The sequence below is a fragment of the Pyrus communis genome, chromosome 8 (genome assembly GCF_963583255.1).
Source record: "Pyrus communis chromosome 8, drPyrComm1.1, whole genome shotgun sequence".
Classification (NCBI taxonomy): Eukaryota; Viridiplantae; Streptophyta; class Magnoliopsida; order Rosales; family Rosaceae; genus Pyrus; species Pyrus communis.
The window spans coordinates 7,211,584-7,219,580 of NC_084810.1; the positions used below are offsets into that span (position 1 = coordinate 7,211,584).

Sequence of the window (7,997 nt, forward strand, 5' to 3'; positions counted from 1 at the left end):
TCCACATTAATAGAAGGAGAAACCTTACAAAATGGTTTTACGGTAAAGTCTCGACTTTCTTCATCATAATCACTATTTGATGTAATTGTAGTTTTTGTTTATTTCTTTTGATACAAGCTATATTCTAACTAAATTCATCAAAACTACAGGAATGAGGATTTGAACAGGTGTGCAAAGAAGATAACACACTGTTTTAGTTTACCTGGCTAAATCCATGTATTAATTTAGTTATAAGTTTTATATTTTTTTTTCTCGACATTCATATTAACAACATATATATCAAATAATAATAATCCGATTGAAGATAAATCTATTAAAATAATGGGTTTATTATAGTTTATGTGATCAAGTAATCTTTTTGTGTTCTTACGGTGATTAGGTATTATGATTAGACACATAAGTGTCGTATTTTTTTGTGTGAACATGATTTTGAGAGTCTTTCATGTTCGTTTTTCATGTTGTTCTTGTTTTAAATTCTCTGTGTTTGTTCTGCTTCTATCACATCAGTAGCCAGCTTGCGACTTCCAAGCCTGCTTCTCATTTTCTTCTTCTTTTGAATACCAACAGGATCCTCTTTGGATTCTTTTGGTAATCATCCCAGACATTCGTAAATTGTGTCTGTTTATCATATATCTTACGGTCAGTTTTTATCAGCTAGTGTTTGTATTTAATTTAAAATAAAATATTTAAAATGATTTATGATCGTATAATGTATGAATGAATATGATTTACGGATTCCTAGAATCCTCATAAAGAGGATCAAGTGAGAATCCGGATTCTTTCAAATAAGCAGATCTTTCCCCCTTTAACTGTTATTTTCTCCTTTTTCACTCTGGTTCTTCTCCTATTTCTATTTGACTGCTTCTTCTCCTTCTCCACGATTAGCGTATTCTTGAGTAACCAAAAGCCTAGCAGTTCAAAGGGTGCACTTCACTTCGTGCATATAAGTTATAACATCGAGGAAGTTGATTTTTACATTTTTTGGGATGTGCTATTTACACACCTCCTTTTACTTCTCACATACCCCTGTAAATTTATGTTCGTTGATCTTCTTCAATTCATTCGATCTGACGCCCGAAAACTAAAAAAATGTGGGAGAAGTAAAAAATGGTGTGTGGATATCACACCGCTTTTTTAGCCGTTTTTCTAGCGTTCGGATTGAATAAAGTGAAAGATGAAATAGTTGTATGGATCTAAAATAACAATTTAGGCGAGAATGGATTAATTCAAGTTAAAAGTCATGATCCTCGACCTATTAGTGATTCTCAAGCTAGTGGGCTTTCAGCCCAAAAGAAGACTGATATGACCTAGTCCTTTCGGTACAAATAGTTCCTGAAATTGTCCTAAAACCTCATTTTTGTCCCTTAATTTCAAAATCAATAAATGTCGTGCTTGAAATTTACTATTTGACATCAACTTTGTTCTTCTATTAGGATTTGATCAGCTATACAGTTAGTGCGTTGACATGGCACACATGTGGAATCTACAAGCCAAATGATATGTTAACACATGGATTACAAAAAAAAATAATAATAATAATAAAATAATAATAATAAATAATTCTTTCAAATTCTAAAATTTATAAAAATAAAATAAAAAGCAAAAAGAATCCTCAATCTGCCACGTGAATACACTAACAGCATAGTTGATAGAATCTTACCAGAAGGATCAAATTGATGTCAAGTTATAAACTACAAAAACTACTAATCATGAAAATGAACTACGAGAATGAAAGTAAAAATCCTCCCAAATTACACCCCAAAATCTCTACTAATTAATAAAACAATCATTATCAACCAAAACCTTATGAAATTATCAGTTTAATCCTCTAATTAAAACAAAACATGAATAAGAAATATGGGGCAAAAATATAATTTCACACAACCAAATTTTGCTGTTTTTTTTTCCTTCAAAGCATCAACTACATATAATTCTAATATATCTCTAATTAAAATAAAAAAAATAAAAAAAAATAAAAAACTTCAGGCTCCCACGTTCTTCTCTATCACTCCCTTCCTCTCTCCTTTTATTTCAAAAACAAAAATAAAAAATTTTTCTCACACACTTTGTGTGTGCCATATGCTAGTCATAATTTAAACACATACCACTTGTTTAATTGGATTGTTTTAACTTTTGACCCACAAGTTTAATTGGATTGTTTTAACTTTTTGTTTGGGTTGAAATTTTTTTTATCGTTGCATTTATACTTAAATTTTTTGGTTAATATCAGTTTATTATCCTTAAGTTTCGTGATTTTCAACATTTAGTACATGAATTTTTTTCGTCCCAGAATCATACCTAAAGTGTTAATTTTGGGATAGTCTCATACATCCATTAGTTCGGCAGTTAAGTCTTTTGTTAACTGATCACATGATGCTCACGTAGACAATGATTGGACGTCACATGTTAATAAAAGTCTCACATGGATATTAAAAATAAATTAAAAATTAAACATTAAAAAATTTAAAAATTACAAAAGAAAAAGATTGTCTTCTTCCTTAACAGAACTCGCCCAATCCCCGACACCCACCCAAGTTGCCACCGCCGCCCCATCCCTGGTCGATCTGGCCCACCTCCTCCGGGTTTGCACCATTCTCTACCAGCAACAGAACTTGCCTGAGTCACATCTCCACTCGAACCTCAACTCCTCCGCCTTCCAACTCACCCACGAGTTCTTCCTCTAGGTCTGCAACTTCTTTCCCCTTTCATGGCGGCCCGTCTACCTCTTCTTCTGCTACACTCAGTCCCACCACCCCGATTTCACCCACACCGCCGTTTCCTAGCAATATATAGCAATATATATTTATGGGTAATCAAAACCTAATAACTTCACAAACCAAGTTTGGAATAAAAAAAAATTTCTAAGGAAAAGAGATTAAAAATGGAAAACTTTGAATATTATTAAAAAAACCCAACAATTTTGTTCAAGAAAAATAGAAAGATAGGAAAAAATCTTTACCTTCCAGAACATTGAAGTGTGTTTTGGATCAGATGAGAGAATCAAATTGTTAAATTCAAATTTCTAAGCGGATCTGTGTGAATTTTGTAAGTTATTTACAAGTTGAGGTTGGTGCCGTTTCTTATTGGTGGCAAAGTGAATTTTGTAAGGGGAGGAGTCGCAGAAGGTGGGATAGAGACGAAGGAGAGAGACCTGGGTTCTCTGTGGAGGGAGGTGCTGCTGGTGGAGCCGTTGCTGATCTGTGGAGGGAGGTGCTGCTGGAGGAGTCGCGGAAATTTGATTCACGATCTCTAACACGTCCCCTCTTGCAGCCAGGTACAATGGAGACTCGCTGCTGTCATTTTCAAAACAGGCCAATTTGGGATCAACTTTGAGCAAGAACTCAACAACTTTAACATGACCATTCCTTGCAGCTTCGTGTAAGACCGTGTTGTTCCCCTTGTTTCCAATTCTCAGCATCTCAAACTGTTTGGACCCAAAATTACACAATCGGCCTTAACGATCGAGGCTATTAAGTGAACGAAGTTCTAAACCATTAGGTGACTGAGTTAGGATAATTTTAGTTATTGTTAAGGAATAATACTGTGATTTTTATCATAATAATTATCTCTTAATAATATATTGAATTATCTAGAGCACAGCTGGGTGATAAAGTCGTGGTGATCTGATACGATGTCGTGTGAATTAATACTAATGCAATTTTGTGGATAGATAGCATGACTATCATGAATGGAGTTAGAGACTATCTTCCATGCATTTATACAAATACAATGGAGATAAAGATGAGATCGTATTATCATTGGAATTTGATCAAAGTTAGCTGGCTTAGATAAAGATGATCTGATAACCATTGTTGGTTGGTCAACGAGGTGGAGGAAATTGGGTTACTCATCCAACACGGGGTAACTTGCCTAGATACATAGCCAATAAAGGTGCTGTTTATTTTATGAACCCATGCACGTGGAAATATGGGATAAAAGATGGCATATGCCATTTTATCCAGTTGTGATTTCACCTGATGGCGTAGTAATTGAGATTGGGATAAAAGATGGTTGCGAGTTATCATCAAAGATGGTTGGATGTTCACGGCTTGGATTCTACAACACGTCTAAGAGTTTTGATTCTATAAATACCGAGCGGCAGACGACTAAAAGGGCCACCTCCGATTCAACACACAACTGCCCTGCGCAAACCTCTCAAACATCTTGAGAATTTTTATTTTCTTTTTCTGCCGACACATCTTCAGTTTGGATAAACAGAATTGTGAAGGCAACCAGCGAACATCTTCAGTTTAGATAAACAACACTGTTGCCGTAGAATCAGCCGACCGCGAAGCACCTTCAGTTTGGATAAATAGCACTGCGTCAAGGCCGACTGGTTATCTATCCAAGTCTCGGTCGAGAAGAATTTTCTAATCCTTATTGGCAGAGGTCATCTCATTAGCCTTCTCGGCGAAGTGAGGTGTTACCAGGTTACTACATTCTGTTGGAGAACAACTTAGAAACAATAAAATAACAGAAATACAGAACCGAAATACTTATACTTTATTATTCAAAAATACTTGCAATACAGAATGCAATAACACAATAATTACAAAAAATTAAAATGATACTAACTTGAATGAATTGAAGGTAGAGGCTAGCGCAAACGCTATGTCCTTCGAATAGTATTTCCGTCCCACTCGTGTGCTTGTGGTTCTACAACGTCTGCTCGACCAGGATACAACTACCTAATTCTACAACCCGCACTGGATTATAGAACTCTAGCGAATTGCTTTGTGTGTTTACTCTCTAGAAATTTTGTACGGAAGATAAAGAGGAAGAAAAGATGATTCTCACTTGGATACTGTGTATTTGAAAGTACACAACTCTTTCTAATAGCTGTGTCTTTTAATCAAAACGTACAACTCTTTCTAATAGATGTGTCTTTTAATCAAAACGTTTTTTTAATTAATAAATTAATTAAAAAACTTAATCCGAAAATTAAAATTAATGAATCTGATTAATTAATTGTATTTAGGCTATATTATATTCAAGCCTAATCCACACAACCATAAGGCCCAAGCCTTCAATCCATTTCCAAATGGTCCAAGTTCTAATTACTAAGAAGAAGGAATAAGCCTATTGATAGGAGCATATTTAGGCGACTTACTTAGCTTGTTTTCGTGCATCTATGTTGTTAATTCATAGTTGTTTTAGTAGTTTAAGCCATTTTCGTGTGTTTTTAGGTTCATATGGCTAAGGAAGCAAAAAGATGCATTTTGGAGCATTTTGGAGCAAAATTGGGCTTGGAATGGATAGCATATGCTTGGAGCCAAAGTGTTGGACGAATTTGAAAGCCTTGTATGCACTTTGGACATAAAACAAAGGGCCTAGCCCAATCAAACAATCCTTTGAGCCATGCAAAACCTCTAGCCCAATCAACAACCCTTAGCCACATGCATTCACATGCATCACAACCCCAAAACCATCAAGAAACACCCATTGCCGTGCCTTGCACTTCCCCTTTCATTTTCAGCCATTCCACTTCATCATTACACCACCTTCTCCATCTTTATTCCACATGCATTCATCATAATTCACCCTAGCTACCACCATTCACACACACATGCACTTACTCTTTCATCATTGCACCACCATTCACACACACATGCACTTACTCTTTCATCATTGCACCACCAATTCAACACATGCATTTCCACCTTCATACTTCATCATTTCAGCCACATATTCACCCACATGCACTTTAATCATTCAATACATGCATTCACACACCAACAACAACTCAATGCCGTGCACTTCCCTTGCCTTTCCACCAACAACCTAGCTCTTTTTCCATCATTATTTCATCCACATGCACTCTCAATCATAACAACCACATTCACTCTTAAACAATCACCCACATATTCTCTCATTCCCCCTATAAAAACCCATGCATTCATACACAAAAATCACATCTCATTTTCATACACAAGACACCACAAACACATCCAATCTTCCCTTTGCCGCAAGCTCCCATTCCATTTCTACACAATCTCTTCTCGGCTTCATTCCATTCCATACACTCTCCCATTCGCAGAAACTGTCCATACACTCTCCCATTCGCAGAAACCATTCAACCTTAGCCGCTCCACCTTCATTTACAACACACTTGGAGCACCAACACCGAAGGCAACTCTTAAGGGATTTCGACATCAGTTTTGCTTCAAGGGTTCTTTCTTCTTAATCCTATGTTCACTCATATTATATATTTTTATGTCAAACCTTTTGTAAACATGAAGTGTAACTAATCTCTCTCTAGGGATTCGATGTAGCCTTGCAAGATTGCCATGTAGTTAATTCAGAATTCTCATTTAATCTATCTATTTCTTGTTTCATTCTCCGATTTAATTGTGACTTAGTGTGTTGATTTTAATGCTTGATCATCATTTGAATTAACCACAGGTTGTTTAGCCAAGATTAAAGCACACATCTTGCATAATCTTGGTGGATATGTGAATGAATGAAGGGAATGTTTTGCAAACATCTTGCCGAGTGTTCCCTTTGGTTTTGTGAAAGTTTCTTGTGCACTACATATTCTTGATTAGGAACCAAAGTTGCACATCACAATTAGGCTCATGATTAGAGACATTTGATCAAATCCACACATCATATGGTTTATCATATCTAAGTGAAACAAACTCAAGAAATAGGTAGATGGATGAGTATAATCTGATTCAACAAGCATGGCCTTGGGTTAGCAATGGTAAAATCGAATCCCTAGCTTCATCTCCATTGGTACTATCTCATTTTATTAGCTGTTGATTCATTCATTTTGTGTTTACTTCATTTCCTTATGCTTTCAAGTTACAACAACAAATCTGCCTACATTGATTAGTTTTATTTCTCTAGTAAAGAGTTCTTGCAAAACAAGTGATTATATAGGTCCAATTAGTCTCTGTGGATTCGACACCCTTACTTGTGCCATTATACTAAACCTATTTTAGCACTAGGAAGGAAAACAACAATCAAAATGGCGCCGTTGCCGGGGACTGATTTCAGTCCCTTATAATTGCTTGTTTTGATATTAAACCTTGTTCTTTTCATTTTAAGTAGATTTCTGATTTTTATTCAGAACTTGTTTTATCTTGTTTCAGGTAGTATATGTCAAATAGACTTGCTGAATTAGGCCAAAGAATTGAACGGTTAAAGGGCAACACTTTGGAAAGCTTTGTGCTAACAAGTTCCTCCATTGTCCGTGAAGAAGAGGAAGGGAAACCGTCTAGTCCAACAAGTGAAGGATCGGAGCACTTTAATTGGGAAAGAGAAGAAGAGATGGCGGGCGACCAAGATGATCTTCGAGCTTTGGAGGATTTTGCTCAACCAATCATACCAAATTCACCTTCATGCATCTTACTGCCCACAGAAGCTAGAAACTATGATCTTAAATCTTCACATTTCCATATGTTTCCTTCTTTTTATGGCTTACCTAATGAAGATCCTTTAGCTCATATTAAAGAATTTTACAATGTTGTGAGTGGTTTACCTTTACAGGGAGTAAGTGAAGCAAATCTGAGGATGAGAGTGTTCCTTTACACCTTGAAAGATAGGGCCAAGGGTTGGTTAATGACTCTAGTACCTGGTTCACTCACCACATGGGATGTCGTGGCTAAGAAGTTTTTGGAAAAGTTCTTTTCCACTCAAAAGACAGCCACATTAAGGGGACAAATCTTCAACTTCAAACAAGATGATGGAGAACCTTTCAATGAGTGTTGGGAACGCTTTAAAGGCCTTTTGTTGCAATGTCCACACCATGGGTTACCTCTTCACTTACAAATGCAAATTTTCTATGATGGACTAACCCAAACATGTCAATCAACTGTTGATAATGCAGCAGGTAGAGCTTGGAAGAAAAAGAATGCTCAAAAGTCATATAACATTTATGAGATGTTGGGATCTAATGCCCAACACAAAGATGTAAGGGGTAAGAGAGTTGGAGTATATGAAACAAGCTCTAATCATGATCTTTCTTTGCAGGTAGCTAACCTAGAAAAGAAGCT

General features: G+C 36.1%; 1 non-coding gene across 1 annotated transcript; it reads right to left on the reverse strand.

The window, feature by feature from the left end:
• Positions 1–7,646: 7,646 nt before the first annotated feature.
• LOC137743956 (small nucleolar RNA R71) lies at positions 7,647–7,757 on the reverse strand. The gene has a single exon (XR_011069562.1). It is a non-coding gene; the product is annotated as a small nucleolar RNA R71 (small nucleolar RNA).
• Between the last annotated feature and the right edge of the window lie 240 nt (positions 7,758–7,997).